General features: G+C 33.4%; 2 pseudogenes; one reads left to right on the forward strand and one right to left on the reverse strand.

Annotated features, from left to right (window-relative positions):
* The window catches only part of LOC123920572, a 47,628-nt pseudogene extending 34,738 nt beyond the window's left edge, over positions 1 to 12,890 (forward strand).
* On the reverse strand, positions 438 to 7,256 carry LOC123920404 (annotated as a pseudogene).
* Positions 12,891 to 17,541: the final 4,651 nt, after the last annotated feature.

Below are 17,541 nucleotides of genomic sequence, written 5' to 3' on the forward strand. Positions count from 1 at the left end.
GCCTGCTCAAATCTAGGATTGGTTGAAGGTTTTGTCTCAACCTTAAACAGCCAGGTCTTCTCAACCAACCCAAAAATTTGAGGTGGAACTGATCCAACACCACCATTCTATATTATCAAAAGACAACTCATCAGCACCACATATATTAATATAGATATATAATGTTAAAAAAGGATAAAAATTTCAAGTATTACCCTTCGAGTATGCTCTAACATATCAGCACAGCTCATGTTGAACAAAGGGCTTGCATCTTTGTCAAATATCACACAGGGAGCATGATCTGTCTGATCCATAACCCTAACCTTCAGACAATACCTTATACATGGAAGAAAAAATTATAAATTCTGAATCAGTCACCTTAATACTTATAAAATCAAAAAATAAACAAACAGTGTTTTGGAATAGTAGTTACATAGGGAAAACTCTCATTACATGCTTATTGCATTTTTTCGCAAAAAAACATCTTAGAGTCTGGGATCACAGATTTGTTGCAAACACAAGCGGTATACCAAAAACAGTCTGGATTCAAAATCCTTTTGACAGTTGCACACACAACATTAAGTGATTCCTAAACCCAAATTTTTAAAGTATATTAGTATATACACGAAAGAGGAAACTTAAAAAAAAGTAGGTGAGTTCAATTAAAAATTTACAGTAGTTGCGTCTTTGAGTCCTTGCAAAGTCATTCTTGGTGTATTGAATAGAAACTCGTCAACTGGGCTTACAGTAGGTTCAACATGGATTTGAGTCAGAGTCATTGGAGAAGGACTCTCAAGACTTTCAGGCAGGCTTTATACAAAAAACAACAAAATATAGTCAGTAAATTATGTTGATGTGTGTTAAAAAAATAGTCAATACTTAATAAATTAAAAATCATAAGCACTAATAATCACACACCTTTCCCTCAAGACTACACTTTCAGCACAATTTGGGTTGAACAACACTCGGGTACAATTTGGGTTGAACAATAGTTAAAATTGAGGCCAAATGAAGTAGTTGTTTTGTCTTTTTCCATGTAGGATTTGCTGAAATTGAATATGGGAGTGACATGTGTACAAAATTACCCTACAACTGTGTTGGTTGTGTGTAGTTATAAAGATTAACTTGATGAAATCTGCAGCCATGTGCTCTCTAATGAAGTGGCAGTCAATGTCAATATGTTTAGCCCTTTCATGACTCATGGGATTGCTAGCCATCAGAATTGCTGATGTACTATCACAAAAGACTTTACAAGAAGGCACCGCTATATCAAAGGCTCTTAAAAGTTGTTTTAGCCATAATAACTCAGAAGTTACTGCAGCCAATGCTCTATACTCTGCTTCAGCTGATGATCTAGATACTGTGACTTGCTTTTTTGATCTCCAAGACACCAAGGATTCACCAATGAAGATGCAAAATCCAGTTGTAGATTTTCTTGTTGAGGTGCAACTCCCCCCAATCTGCATCAGAATAAGCAGAAAAATGTCGTAGGCAAGCATGTCATCAACTACTTGTATCATTTTTGGCTTCAATTTCTCAAACTTGTCGATATTATAACCACGCAAGCTCTCTCTGAAATGCTCAACATTTGGAAAGTCACCAGGAGGTAAATGGAACTCCCTTTGTACCTGTTTTGAATTTTACAGATCATATATACACAATATAATATTTAAGTGACATCAAAGAGACATGTAAGGTGAGCAGAGCAAATGAAGAATCTGGTGCATACCTTTCCAAATTCACCTGCCAAGTTATCAATGAGTTTTTGCTGAGCTTTAGATTTGCCCATCATCGCAGGCATCTCCTTTTTAAGATGACCGATAATGTAAGCATGTATCTTGGCTGCTCGGGCTCGTTTAACAAATTCATTGATCTACAATAGTCAATGAATTGAATACATAAGATAAAATTATGCAAATCAGCAACTTCAATAAATAACACATAAACAATAATTAACTGGATTGTGATATTCAGCAAAAGTATACATATCAAATTTCTCCATCATGAAAATGACCCTGGAAGATCCACAAAATTAAATCAAAAGGCAAACTTACTAGTAATTAAATCATATCAATCTTCATAGTTTATTTGCTAACTATTTCTAGTAGAAAATAAAATAAAACGACTCTTCAATAAAATAAAATTAAATAAATAAACTCACTCTTCGATCACAAGCCGCCTTTGGTATATCTTTCAGATCTGAAAGAAGGTCTTCCTGTTCTTTTTCAAACAGTTCCTTTCCGATTGGACCGCTGACAGCATCATTTACAGGCTTGTCGTTAAAGGAGCTGCAAAAGAAAGGTGAGATTACGGTAGATTTGGAATTAACCCTCATAGCACAATAACAGAAATCTATAATTATGATAAGTATCAAAAAAATTTGAAAAATACATCAGCCACAATTCCACTACAAAAATAACATTGGTGCAACTTCATGATACTAGATAAAGATAAAATTAAAATAACTGGTGAATGCAGAAACACATTGGTTTCTTTCCAACTCTCCATGTCAAAGAGTACATTTTAACAATGACATACATATACTAAGTGACATACCCAATATACACACGAGTGACTTCAGGTGTGTTCAGCACCTTCCCGAGTGACCACATTAAGGCTCCATAAACCCTCGTCAGCTGTAACATAGAGCCAAATTGAGGTCAGTATTCCCTAAAGCATGTACTATGAGTTTCATTAGTATATATATAAAAACAAACAGAAGTTTAACTACACAAGTGCTTACTTGCTGAGTATCAACTTGATCTGCCTTGTTCAAAACTACTCAAATTTTGTCATCATGTCCCCGCAAAGAAGTTATCACGCGATTGAACTCATCACTAATATCAAGTTTGTGAGGATCAAACAAGAGGAGTATCAAATCACACTTTGCAGCAAACCAAGATGTTACACCCGTAAAATCATATGCTCGTTGTGTCCGTTGCTTTTCTCCAGATAGAACTCCAGGACTGTCCACAAATGTAATGTGCTCCAGTAGCTTTGGACAATCAAAAACTGGTTAATGGTTATATCCAAATGCACACAAGGAAAATCAATTAACTTATTCAATGGAGCTAAAGCAACTTACCGGATGAGGCATTTGTGAACACTAAAATTTTGACAGAAAAGCTGTGCCAAAAGTTGTAAGTCCACTAAACGGCATGTCTGCTTGGACAGCAACAGTATTTCCAGGAATGCTTCTCTCATCAGGTCCAGACTGTACACCAACACCATTTGCTAGTTAAAATTAATGCAATAATTCATTTTCCAAGATGACTTGAAGATATCTTACAATAATTCAAAGAATAATGCTAGTAACACAATCTTTAACACACTTTTTAACACACTCTTTTATTGGTTAAAGTTTATATCGTCCCACCAAAATTATATGCGACCCACCTGATTTGGTGGGACCAATATGAATTTTAACCAATAAATGATAGCGTGTTGGAAAGTGTGTTAGAGTGTGTTGCTAGAACTCAAGACAATTCAAATTGTCAAAACTAGGCACTTATGCAAAAATAATTTGAAAACTAAGAAAACTTTAAGGTATTAGAGTGTTGTGGGAGGGACTCTGGTTTTCTGGCACATACCATGACAACAACAAACCTATCAGTTGTAGGCTCAGGTCCAATATGTGCACCTATTGACAGTTATGGAAAACGACACAAACTTCAGTAACTTATGTCTACAAAACAGATATGGGAAGTGCCACACTTAGCCACCGATATGGATATAGAGAAGCAGAATTACTTGCCTGGATAACCACATTTAAGCAGATGTTTGATAAATGTTGTTTTACCAGTTGAATATTGACCCAAAAGCATAACCATAGGTTTGGCATCAAAATCACTATTTGTCTACAGTAAGTAAAGCGTCGCAATCAATAAAGATGTCAATTGTGTATTTAAAACATAGCAACAATGTAACCAAGTAAAGAAATGTGACACTAAATCTATAATAGCATGTCATTTCTAAAGATGGTAACTTACTGACCAATAATGGGGAGACAAAATCATTAAAGCGGTAAGTAACTTCTAAAGGCTTCAACTTCTGGATGTAGAGTCTCTTCAAACCATCAATTATCGATGTCACGGAGGAAAGTGGCACCTGTGTGTGGAGATATGCACCAAAATACAAGTGAAAACCCTATAAGAACATATATTGATAATTTCTAAACTTTAGCAATAGCAAAGAAGTAGCAACACACAGAATAAAGGGCCTAGAGAACACATCTACAGGATGGCCTTAGGATACTTGACAAAATAAAAAAATTGATTAGACTTGATAGTAACAACTCGAAACTGGCACATTAATATTATTCACCTATTGAGTATCAGGCAGATTATTGGGATCGGCTTGCATCATTTAGACACTTGTATAAAAGCCAAGAGATAATGTTATAGTTTCAGGCCTCTAATAACATCCTAGTCAGACAATAACCGAACCAACCATTCCTGGGGATACTTTTCATTCTTATATTACGATGACACAAACTGAAACTAGAGCATAATAAAGCTGGTAAAGAATGCCAATAAAGCTTGATATTGTTATTAATTCAAAACATGACATGAATATTCAGATGTTCTCTCTAGCAGCAGATAAGGATAATGCACAAAGAAAGAGAGGAAAAATTCAAAGTCACAGTCACACAGAGTAGCAGAATGCTTGCCTTTTTTGTGGACTTCGAAGAAAACCAACTGCTTGATGGTGATGGCTGTAATTGAGGACTACCTGCATTATTGCTAATTACTTAACGGGGATTTTGAAGAGAAAAGAACAAACAAGAAAACCAAAATCAATATGGGTTCTCATATTCAATGAAATGGGAAATATATTACCATTTACATCAGCATCTTTTTGTTTATGCTTTTTTTTCTGTATATACAAAGCCAAAAAGTAAGTACTTTTACTAAATAAACATGAAAAAGTTAATACCATAACCAAAATAGTAAATCGTAAAAATAAATACTTACAGCTAGTAATACATCCAAACCCTCCATTATGGGAGGTTTCAGATTTTTCAAATCAACTGCAATAAATGATAAGCTCTATTAGCTAAAAAAACTTGCAATGGAAATTCACAATAAATATGTGCAGACAGTACATACTATGTGCATTTTAATATTTGACCAATACAATTACTAAACTTTATTCAAACAAAAACAATAGAAGAAAAACCTAAACACACATAACTTACTGACCATCACTATTCAGCAGATCGTGTGTTATTGGGTGTCCAGATTGTGCCAAAGAAACTACCTACATTTCAAATGAGTAAGATTCTGGAAATCAATCAGCATTAAACTTCCGCAAAGTGTAACATATTTTTACCTGCATAGCAATGATAAACTCTTGGAAACCAAGATAACCTTGCCGCTTTGAATCTGCAATAGCCCACACCTTATTTTGGTAAGGAGCAAATAAACAAACAATTTAGTTCACGAGGTATAAAGAAAAAAATTAAAAAAGATACTCATCAACAAGTACAGTTTATATAAAAAAAAAACTCAAATACCACATGTCCATACCATTCCAATTGATAGAGACAAACGTCAAATTAGTATCAAAGTGAAATAAATAAAAGTGTAGGAGTTCAAATTCAATTCAATCCACTATTAGTCTAGTACAAAACATAATCATAAATTAAAGTTAAAATTTAAAACAAAATGGTTAATTGACAACAGAAAACTCTTGATAGCGACATCTTTAAATCTAAAAAGCAAAAAGTCAAAACAAAAGGAGTTACATTGAATAACAGTGTCGTTAATTGCATATTGCAGAAACTACCTTTTTTTTTTTTCAAATTCCACTACACAACAGTGCTATAGCCGCTATTTCACAATATTTGGAACTAAATAGTATATCGCGGAACAATAGCAATTTCTTCAAATTCCAATATACAATAGCGCTAGCGCCGCTATAGCTATTATTTAACAACATCGCAGAAAAATCTGTGATGCATTTCCACAAATCGAAGTTCAAACCCACTTCAAGAGAAACCACTATATTTGATTTAGCAAAGTGAAAATAGAGTAGAGTTTAGTATAGTAGGAAGGACAGGGAAAGTTGAAATTCGACTAATGCATGCTTGACAGTGTAAGAAAGTTTTATACGGTCATCCAATAAGAAACCATTAATTTGCCATTTCATACAATTAATTTCAAAATAACCTATGATTTGGCGGAATACAAGATGCTCATTGGATGTTAGTGCAAAACTATCTTACATTGACAGTGCATATTCTATATTCTCGAATACAGATGCAATTCATTACTCTTAGAAATGAGTGTTGGACCGATTGTGGGACTTCTTAACACCCCCCTCACGCCCAGCACTATTGGGCTTGGTGCGTGAATATAAATGGTGGGTGACCCAACGAATCTTGGAGAGGTTCTGATATCATCTTAGAAATGAGTGTTGGGCCTAACTCAACCCTACAAAACCGGCTTGTATGGTGAGGATTGCCTCTTACTTATAAACCCTTACACAGGCCATCTCACATCCGATGTGGGACTTCTTAACAATTACAATTACTATATATAATAATGATCATACATTGTTGGTGTAAAATAGTTTTACACTGATATGCAATGAGAGACCACCATCTTTCCGCATCACACTATCAGTTTAAAAATAACCATACAAAGTGGGGTGACATGGCAAAGCAGTGGATTCTCAATTAGAAAACTACTACAACAGGGGAAAACTTGCAAAAATCACATTACTATCATCTAAGTTTTGATCCCAGTGCATGTTACCTCCAATTTCTCAATTCCTAAAACCTAAAAGTAATCAATTTAATCACTTTTTTCTGAACTATCAAACCAAGCAATCATATCTTAAGATTGTTTACAAGTCATAAATGTAAGAAAAACAAGAAAACCTGTTTAAGATCTTGACGGGACAAATTAGACATAGCGAAAAACTTGGTGGCATCATTCCCCGTTATGCGTCCATCACTATCTGAAAATCAAAGCGAGCACAGTGTTCAGTTCCATTGTTAAACAAACAAAAGCTAAGCAAAAAATTAGTGAAAATAGATAGATTAGTACCTGAATCAGCGAAATTGAACCATTGCTGGTAAATGTTCTGATGCTCTTTGGAGCACGAACCGATTGGGATCGGATCGAACTCCAACTCCATTGATAGCAGAACGATACACTTTGTTACGCTTTCAAAACGCAGATTCTGTGATGTGATGTCGTTTGTGAGTGAACAGAAAATGAAAATGAGTGCGGTATACGACGAGTTCGATTAGCTTTGAAACAGAGTTGGTAGTACAAGAATATATTTCTTGTTTAAACTTTAAAATAAGTTTATTTTAATTTAAGGCTTAAATATGCAAAAAATGTCTCACTTTCATTTTACTAAATATGATTATTTATTTAAGAGATCATTTTTAAAATAAAATGAAAACTGCAGTGATAAAATGAAAGTTTTTTAAAATGTACGGACTAAAACTCAAATGAGTCTTAAATGTAGAGAATTTTTTCATATTTAAGCCTTGATTTAATTTATTTTGTTAGTTTACTCAAACAATTTAAATTATTTTTTTAAGTTGAGTAAAGGGGAAAGCAATTTTGTTTTTTAATTATTTTTGCAGTTTGCTTGCTTACATATGCGTTTGCTTTGCTTTTTATCATGCCAAATTCCTAACTTAGCGTTAATGGAACTTGGTGTCATTGTCACCACTTTAATATGAGAAAATGTTTTTCCCACAAGATTATTAAGGCCCGTTTGGATTAACTTAATGAGTTTATGCAAATAGTTTATGAAATTTTTATATATTATTATAAGTTTGTCAATGTAATTTATGATAAAATAGTTAATAAAAATACAATTTTCATTAGTGTGAGTGAACTTATGAAATAACATAAAACCTAATTTATATTACATAAGCTCAAAAATAAGTTAATCCCGGACCTTAAGAGCAATATGAGTAAATTTGTAACCCGAGTTAGTTTTTACTCTTGAATTGTAGAATTTGAACATTTTAAAAAAAAAAATTATTTTACATATTTAAATTTTACATTTACGAAATCCTTCTATATATGGGTTTAAATTTTAATACATGAATTCAAAAATTTGAATGTGTAAAAATTCATTCTACAATTTAGAATTTGAACGCCCTTATACATGGTGTTTTGGACAGTGCCTCAGGCCATTTTATGGCCTAACTCTAGGGCCCAATAGTTGTGGAGCTATTCTCGACGAATTTTGACTATAATAATGGTGCACATGATCTCTTTGTACATGCGTCGTAGCGGATTTTTCCCTGTGTCACTCATAGATTGTTAGATCTTATCTCAACGACTCCATGCACTTCTCCTTGCACCTAAGTAGGCATTTACAACATTCTCTCTGTATAAGCATGACTCAGGGTCACACCAAGGTATACGATTAACTTAATTACTAACATATTTTCTCCAACTTAATTACATGTTGGCTTGGATGTCAGAGTGATAACCTCCAAAGGCTTGATAACAACATTGGACTGGGCTTATGCAACAATTGGATTAGTTTGATATTATTATATATGAATAAAAAATTGACTGCATTTTTTCAATTATTTAGTTATGTTTTCTCTACTTTTATTTGTATTTATTTACATGGTTCAATTGTTGTGGCAATTGGGAATGAGTTAAGTCTCGTATTGTTTAGAAAAGTGAAGGTTGAACACTTTATAAGTGAGAGGACCCATAAACCCAACGACTTAAAGTTTTGGGTTAAAGTGTGGTATACAACTCACTTGTAGAGTTTTCTTAAACCCTAGTGGCATCATAACAATGCACATTCAAAAAGCTTGAATATTTTGGTCACTTTAATTTATTCGTATTATATATGAGTTTATTTTAAATTATGTCATTTTCTATTAATATGTGTCACTATGCGTTACTATCCATTGACCCTTGTCTAATGTTCATGTAAGTATGTGTTTCATAATTTTCTATTGCTGGTATGCTGCTGTGTAATATCATTTTCAAGTTGAATTAATGATGGATAGTTTTATTTGAAAAAGTGTGATTGTTTGATTTAGGGCAATAGGGCCAGTTTGGATTGACTTATTTTTGAGCTTATGCAAAATAGCTTATGAAAATAAATATGCTTTTATGCATCATTATAAACTTTTTCAAGGTAGTTTATGAAAAAATAGCTTATAAAAATACAATTTTTGTTAGTGAAAACTTATAAATTAACATAACTATTTTTTTATTTGCATAAACTATTTTCATAAGCTCAAAAATAAACTATATATATATATATAGAGAGAGAGAGTCGTTGAGATGAATCTAACTGTTCTAACAGTGTTTCAAAGAGGGTATTCGTTGTAGGGGGAGACGAGAACAATGATGTTTGTTACTAGTGGCTTGCATATGGGAAGCTACCAGAATGGAGCGGGTTTAGATCGGACTTAGAGTATTTTGGCAGCTCGTATTGGACCTTTGCCCCAGTTCGGAACACACTTATACATATATTTTACGAGATTTTTTTTTTCGTTCTACCTACTTCTCGCGTGCACTACGTGTTTTCATTTTTACCCTTCCGCTACTTAAGTAGCAAACATAATAAAAATGAGAAATTTTGTAAATGACGTCCGCTACTTAAGTAGCGAACGTTATTAAAAACAAATCTGGTATGATAATTTTGGGGTGAGCTTGCTACTTATTTTAGTAATTATATAGGGCGGATAATGGTTAGGTGGCAAAATAAATTCTCATATTTCATCTATTTGAAGTTTTGAAAAACAGCACAAAAGAGACTAGCATATTTATTTGGATCAGATAAAGCACAATGGCCCATTAAATAGGCAGCCCATATCCATCCATTGAATGGAAACTATTCATCTCTCATTACCACCGCACTCAAAAACTATATATCTTCCAACGTTAAAGAATAAAGATTATCAAACGGTAACATTATTTCTTTAAAATGATAATCGCTTTCTCTTTATCTCAAAACATGCCAACAAGTGTTATTTGTTTGTTTTAATTTCCCTAAAATCTGGTGTGAGTCACACTTAGAGGTTGAGATGTAAGCCTTTGTTGGCTCAGAACCAAATTGACTAACTATATATAAATTGTTGATCTTATTTCCTGTCTTAAATTGGGAGCCTTTGTTAGTAGCATTTACATTTGATTCACATGAACCTATGGCAATTATAGTTAGTTTTGGATGAATGAGTGATTGAGATAGAAATGATTAATCGGAAGAGAAATTATTGTAATTGAGACATGAGGATTAATTGTGAAAGAGAATTGTATTGAATTATGAATGGAGCATTACATTTATACATATACTGTTGCAATTACTTGTGCAACAAGTAATCCGTTCCTAACTAACTAACTAACAACCAAAATCAGATAAATTAGTTGCAAATCACAACTAGCCAAAGCTAACTATATATTTTGCTAAACACACTTAGTTTGAATTACTAATCTCAACAAAAACTAGAAGGCCTTTTGGCAAGAAGGATAGAAAGTTTGAAGGGCACAAGGTTCTTTTGAGAAGGATGCTGATATATGTTTACTTTTTCAAGTTCATTATACTAACAAATAAAAATACAAAATTGACCCCATATATATGCTTATAACATAAGTTTCCCTTATTTGGATTCATTTGTTTCATTATATAGAAATATTCCTCCCTCACTTTCTCATGTGACTTTATTTCATGATTCCATCATGTACCATGTCCTAGAACTAGAAGTGCTTTTGAATGAGAGTTCATGTACCATTTTGACCAATTATATCTCAATCAACACAAACATGTAAAATGTTATTGTGTGATTCGCATGCAAAATACTGAACCATATAATTTTTTTGAGCAGACAAAAATAATGGTACATGAACTATATGTCATATGAAGTATGAACAATATTGTTATGATGATTGAGTTGTTTCAATTTCCTGTTCAAAACAATACCCCTAATTATTTCGTATATATTTATTTTGACAAGTTACTTCATTTATTTTTAACTTAGTGTGTATGTGTGTGGTGCACTCGCGCTTGCATGCATGCGTGCGTACGTGTTAATTAATAACTATTTTATAATGGAATATTTTTAAAAAGGTAAGATAGTTCCAAACCTGAAAATGAAAGAAATTGTACAGTAAAGTTCCTCAATAAAATGGATAATATTCTGTAGTTGACTGATTAAGAAAGATAAAGGAAAGAATTGTATCCATGACTTCCATATTGGATTACGTACCATTATTCCATAACTTGGATGATCTTATCCTTGACAACATTTGTGACAGAGTGAAGCCCCTAGTCTTCTCTAGAGATGAAAAGGTATTAATGATATCATCATATGAACAATTGAAGCAATTTGTTTAGATAGAACTTTAAAATGACGATCATGGTTGTTTAACTCTTTCGTGTATATCATTATGAAACAGATAATTAGAGAAGGTGATGTTGTACCAAGGATGGTGTTTATTGTCCGTGGAAGCATAAGGCGAACCCAAAATCTCAGCAAAGGCATGGTAGCAACAAGTGTCCTTGAACCAGGAGGCTTTTTAGGCGATGAACTTCTTTCATGGTGCCTCAGACGCCCTTTTATAGACCGGCTTCCGGCCTCCTCAGCTACATTTGTGTGTCTCGAATCAACAGAAGCATTTGGTCTTGATGCTCAAAATTTGAGGTACATAACTGATCACTTCCGGTACAAATTCGCAAACGAGAGGCTTAAGAGAACGGCGAGATACCACTCGTCGAATTGGAGAACATGAGCTGCTGTCAACATTCAAGTTGCGTATAGACATTACAGGCAAAGGACTAGAGGTCTAGTGACTCTTGTAAGGGACAATGGAGGCACCGAGAGCACACTCTGGCAGTATGCTGCAATGTTCACGTCAACTAGGCCACATGATCACCTTGACTGATAAAGGTTTTAATGGACACTTTCTCACCAGTAGCCAAACTTACTACTGTTTGTGTCCTACTTAGTTTGGCAGCTTCAAGACAATGGAAATTGGCCCAGCAAGATATAAACAATGCTTTCCTTAATGGAGATCTCTTTGAAGAAATATACATGGATCTGCCACTTGGTTATCAAAGACTTACCCGAGGGCCTGAGGAGAGACATCAAGCGCTACCTTTGCTTGGACCTGATTAAAAAGGTAAGATAATTCCAAACTTGAAAATGAAAGAAATTGTACAGTAAAGTTGCCTCAATAAAATGGATAATATTTCGTAGTTGTTTGATAATACTTCCATCTTGTATTATAGGTACCATTATTCCATAACTTGGATGATCTTATTCTTGACAACATTTGTGACAGAGTGAAGCCCCTAGTCTTCTCTAGAGATGAAAAGGTATTAATGATATTATCATATGAACAATTGAAGCAATTTGTTTAGATAGAACTTTAAAATGACGGTCATGGTTGTTTAACTCTTTCGTGTATATCATTATGAAACAGATAATTAGAGAAGGTGATCTTGTACCAAGGATGGTGTTTATTGTCCGTGGACACATAAGACGAACCCAAAATCTCAGCAAAGGCATGGTAGCAACAAGTATCCTTGAACCAGGAGGCTTTTTAGGCAATGAACTTCTTTCATGGTGCCTTAGACGCCCTTTTATAGACCGGCTTCCATCCTCCTTAGCTACATTTGTGTGTCTTGAATCAACAGAATCATTCGATCTTGATGCTCAAAACTTGAGGTACATAAGTGATCACTTCTAATACAAATTCGCAAACGAGAGGCTTAAGAGAACAGCGAGATACTACTTGTCGAATTGGTGAACATGGGCTGCTGTCAACATTCAACTTGCTTATAGACGTTACAGGTAGAGGACTAGAGGTCCAGTGACTCCTGTAAGGGACAATGGAGGCACCGAACGCAAACTCTTGCAGTATGCTGCAATGTTCATGTCATTTAAGCCACGTGATAACCTTGAATGATAAAGGTTTTAATAAATTGCGGACATTAATAACTATTTAATTTATTTATTTTAACACGTGCGCACGCATGCATGCACACGTGAGTGCACCACACACATAAACACTAAGTTAAAAGGAATGAAATAACTTTTGTCAAAAATAAATTATATATATATAACAAATAGGGTTATCGTTTTCTGGGTACAATATAAATAGGGATATTTTATTTCCTACTATGAATGGTGTTACCTTTTTTTTTTTTTTAAAATAATGATTCTAGTTATGTATTTTTTTACTGTTATATATTATTTTATAATCGTAATTTATGTATTTTTTTATAATATAAAAAAACCATAGTATTATGAAAAATGTATTTTCTTAAAAAAAAAAAAATAAGCCACTAGGTTTGGTCTAGTGGTCAGGGGTTTGGGTAGTATGTTATAGGTTCTGGGTTCGATCTCAGCTCATTGTAAACCCAAAAAAAATTATTACTTTTAAAATATCAAACCAATTGGAACTATTTAACTAAGTTAAATTGATTATTTCTTATTTGTTCTCAAAGATCAAACCAACATGCATGTTATCGTACTCCCCGTAATTCCTGAAAATAAATACACATGTAAATGAATATATTATTTTCAGTACAGAAATGATTAAAATGTGGAATACAGGTTTTGTGATCGTTCATAAAAAAAAATCAAATAAATGGCGTTTTGCCATAAGAATTTTATGAGTTACTCCCTCCGTCCCATTATATAAATCCCCTTTGCAATTTGATTTAAAAAAAAACAAAGAATAGAACAAAAATAATTGTCCGACATTTGATTTAAAAAAAGAAAAAAGGACAGCACAAAAAAGATGAAGGATCAAGGTGTTAGTTTCTCATGATGTTGGAGATTTTTAGGTTTATGAGATGAAGATGATGTTGGGATTTTATTTTTTATTTTTTCATAAAAGAAGATGAAGATGATGAACATTGTTCATCAAATTATGAGATGGTTTAATTTTAATTTGAAAATATTTTTAAAAAAATAAAATTACGTGTTTTTTAACTAAAAAAATCATTGTACATTAACATATCAAACAAGGTACTGTACAAAATTGTTTGTCATATGCACTGATCATCAAATAGAGTGTAATACAAAAAGTTGTCATGTAACTCAGTCACTTGTTCAGTACTGTTCTGTCCAGTAATCATTCGTTTGCAAATCAAACGTACCTGTATTGTGATAAATGTGTGTTTTTTGGGTATTACAATTACTATATTGTCCTTTGTGAAAATATGTATTTGTAGTTAAATTTACGTATTTCATTGCAAAGTAGGGTTATGGTTGAAAAAATAATAATAAATGTGTGTAAGGAATTGAAAAGAGACTTATATTTAGAGACAAATTTTATCTTTGAAAGATTACTTATAATTAGGGATGAAGGGAGTAATTAACGACGGTTAACAAAAGGGTGAATTTCCAGCAGTTTTAAATCCCCCATATAAATGTTTGTTTGAAAGAGTTATTCTTACGTAGTCATGAGACTAAGAAATTAAATTTGATCACACACTCAAAACACAACAAAAATTTAATCATTTAAAAAATTATATATTATTTTATTATTACTTTTTCTACATTTACTTTTCTTGTGTGTGTGACCAAGAATGTGGTCCAAATTTTTGGGTCATGGAAGAATATCTCTGTTTGAAACTGTTGCAGTGGTTTTTGCTGTTGCCCAAGCCTACAATCATACATGATTTCCTTTAATCCGTAAAATCTGTAAAATAAATATTAATTCAGTGTTATGGAGGAGTATAACATGTATATGGAGGAGTATGGCATGTCAGTAGTAGTAGTGAGACATTCTAATATGTGCAGAAACCCAAATGATTTTTTCTTAGGCACACTCACAACAAAGGTAAAATATTAAAGAAAAAATAATTAAAATAATATTGATTGATTTGACTATTTTATTTTTCTTTTAATTTTATAAATTTATGTGTGTGCCTAATTTGTGTCTAAATCATGTGTGTCTAAGTAAGAATGTCTCAGTAGTATACTAGTATTTCAAAATATTTTGTTTGATATAAGTCTCCACATTGGTAATTTGAAATCTGGATCTATTTATTTATTTATTTATTTACTAAAAACGATATTCATTCATTCCGATAATTGATAGAGTACAGCAGATGTAAATACAAACTCAACATCACCGAATACAAAAAGGATGAATCTGTGAACAAACTCACATCATCTAAGTTAATAGCATACAACGACAAAATGCCCACAAAGAATACGATAAAATTAAAGTCATCGGAATGTCAATGCTTCCGGATCTGCAACGTTGATGCCCGGATTATTGATTGAATCTGCAATTGATCGAAGATGATCTTTCAATATGAACTAAACAAACACCGCAATAAAACTACCCCTATAAATGTGACCGGAGGGAGTAACTAACTATTACAAGTTAAAACTACCCTTAACAACTTGTGACAGTTAGTAACAAACACTACTTGACAGTTGGCTTGTGGAACAAGCAACTGTCTTATTCTTCTAATTCTGCATTATTAACAGAACACTACATTTATACACACACTGTTGCAATTACTTGTGCAACAAGTAATCTGTTCCTATAAGTAACTAACAACCAAAATCAGATAAATTAGTTGCAAATCACAACTAACCAAAACTAACTATATATTTTGCTAAACACACTTAGTTTGAATTACTAATCTCAGCAAAAACTAGAAGGCCTTTTGGCAAGAAGGATAGAAAGTTTGAAGGGCACAAGGTTCTCTTGAGACTTGAGATGGATGCTGAGGCATGTTTACTTTTTCAAGTTCATTATACTAACAAATAAATCAGAGGAGCATGATGGTGGTTCTGCAAGAAATAAAAACAAGTTCTTCCATTGCCCTATTTAAAAGGAATTGCTAGACTACGTTCATTTGAAAGTTCAGGGTGATCAGTAAATCACAATTTATAATTAAGCGCATGTTAGTTTACCCGAAATTCGGACAGCCCACTTCCACTGGCCAATGAAAATAGAGCAGCATTTTTTGAGTTGACGCATAAGTTTATTTTTCATCTTGAATTACCCCCTCCTTTTTAAGGACATACAATATAATAAAAACGAGATTCATGAACGAGAAAGTACTTGCCACCAGTGCGAGAGAGAGAGAGAGAGATGAGTTTTTGATTGTGATTTATGTGATGTCATTGCAATTGGTTGTTAATATACTTTAGGGACTCTCTTTCACTGATTTAGTGATACATTACATTCAATACGGTTGTTTGAGTTTCTTTTTGTTGATTCATATGTGGTTTAGGTTAATACTAATAGTGAGGAAAAACGACTCTGTTCATTCCTCCTGGATTGTGTTGCATCTGTTCCTCCTAATCCTATGTTCTTCATTAATGCAAACTGGTTCATTACTACTGTTTTTCATAAAGCCCCCTTTTGCTCTCTCGAATTCACACTCGGCAGTTTCAAAGTCAATGTATGCCTTCCGCAACAACTCAGGCATGTCCAATGCTGGTTGAGCAATTGCAAGATCAAATATTGCTCGAGCTCATTCAGTCTCAGATAGATATATATCTCTCCAGTTCTGCATATTTGCTCCATGCATAGCAGTTTAAGTACATGTCACATGGATAGGTTCAATATTGAGATTTCAACTTCCATAAATTGCAAGTACAATAAAAAAAATTGTAAGATACAAACAAAAACCAGTACGCAAAATGAGTCACGGTGAGAATCAATATGGCAAAAATGGAGGAAAATATTAAGAATTCTCTTCATTGGTATAAGAAGCTTGCAGTTACTTTCAAGTTAAAATATGATTATTATACTAAGTTACTAACAAGGTTTACAGCAAAATAAGAAAGTACTATATATCCTCGTTTAAATATCATAATAATGATAAATAAAACAGAGATTTAAACACAATACATGGAATTTCATAACTACTTATAATTCTTACAAATTTTGATTGAAAATACATGGAGATTGGCCTTATTTATACTAAGTCCTAGAGGCCAAATTAAATTAGAGATGAAATAAATAAATAGCTACAATATATTATTAGGAGATTTTACTGTGTCATTTCCTCCAGCTCCATCAAGGTCGTCGCGCCATCAACCTCTTCATCTGAATCTCAGTCATGGGCACAGGCGGCAACACCACTGGTGGTGGCTGAGGAGTTAAACTCCTCCTCCTGTAGCAGTACAGAACTGCCACACAGCCACTATCAAAACCAGAAAACCCAAAACCCCGATAATGAGCCTAACTACCCATGATGGTGGTCGGTAGGGGTTGGAGTCAGGGTGGTCAAATGTGAAAGTCGGTAATATAGTATCGGGTGGCTCAGGGAAGGTGGCCGGTGATATACTCGTCGGCGGCCCACTGAAGGTGAAAGTGAACAATGACATTATAAGAAGAAGAAGAAGAAAGGGGGATTATATTTATTGAAAAACAGTGTTTGAAGAAGAAAGGGTATTGTGTATGCTTAAGAAGAAGATGAACAGGTTGATGATTATTTTTTTTGTTTTTCAAATAACAATTGACCACACAGCATTATAAAGAGAAAGGCGAGTGAGTTTGTTTTTCAAATATGTTAAAGCCTATTATTCTTTTGAGTTGCTCTTGAGATTATCCTTAATTTGATGAATTTTTTTGCTTT

The sequence above is a fragment of the Trifolium pratense genome, linkage group LG4 (genome assembly GCF_020283565.1).
Source record: "Trifolium pratense cultivar HEN17-A07 linkage group LG4, ARS_RC_1.1, whole genome shotgun sequence".
NCBI classification, from domain to species: Eukaryota; Viridiplantae; Streptophyta; class Magnoliopsida; order Fabales; family Fabaceae; genus Trifolium; species Trifolium pratense.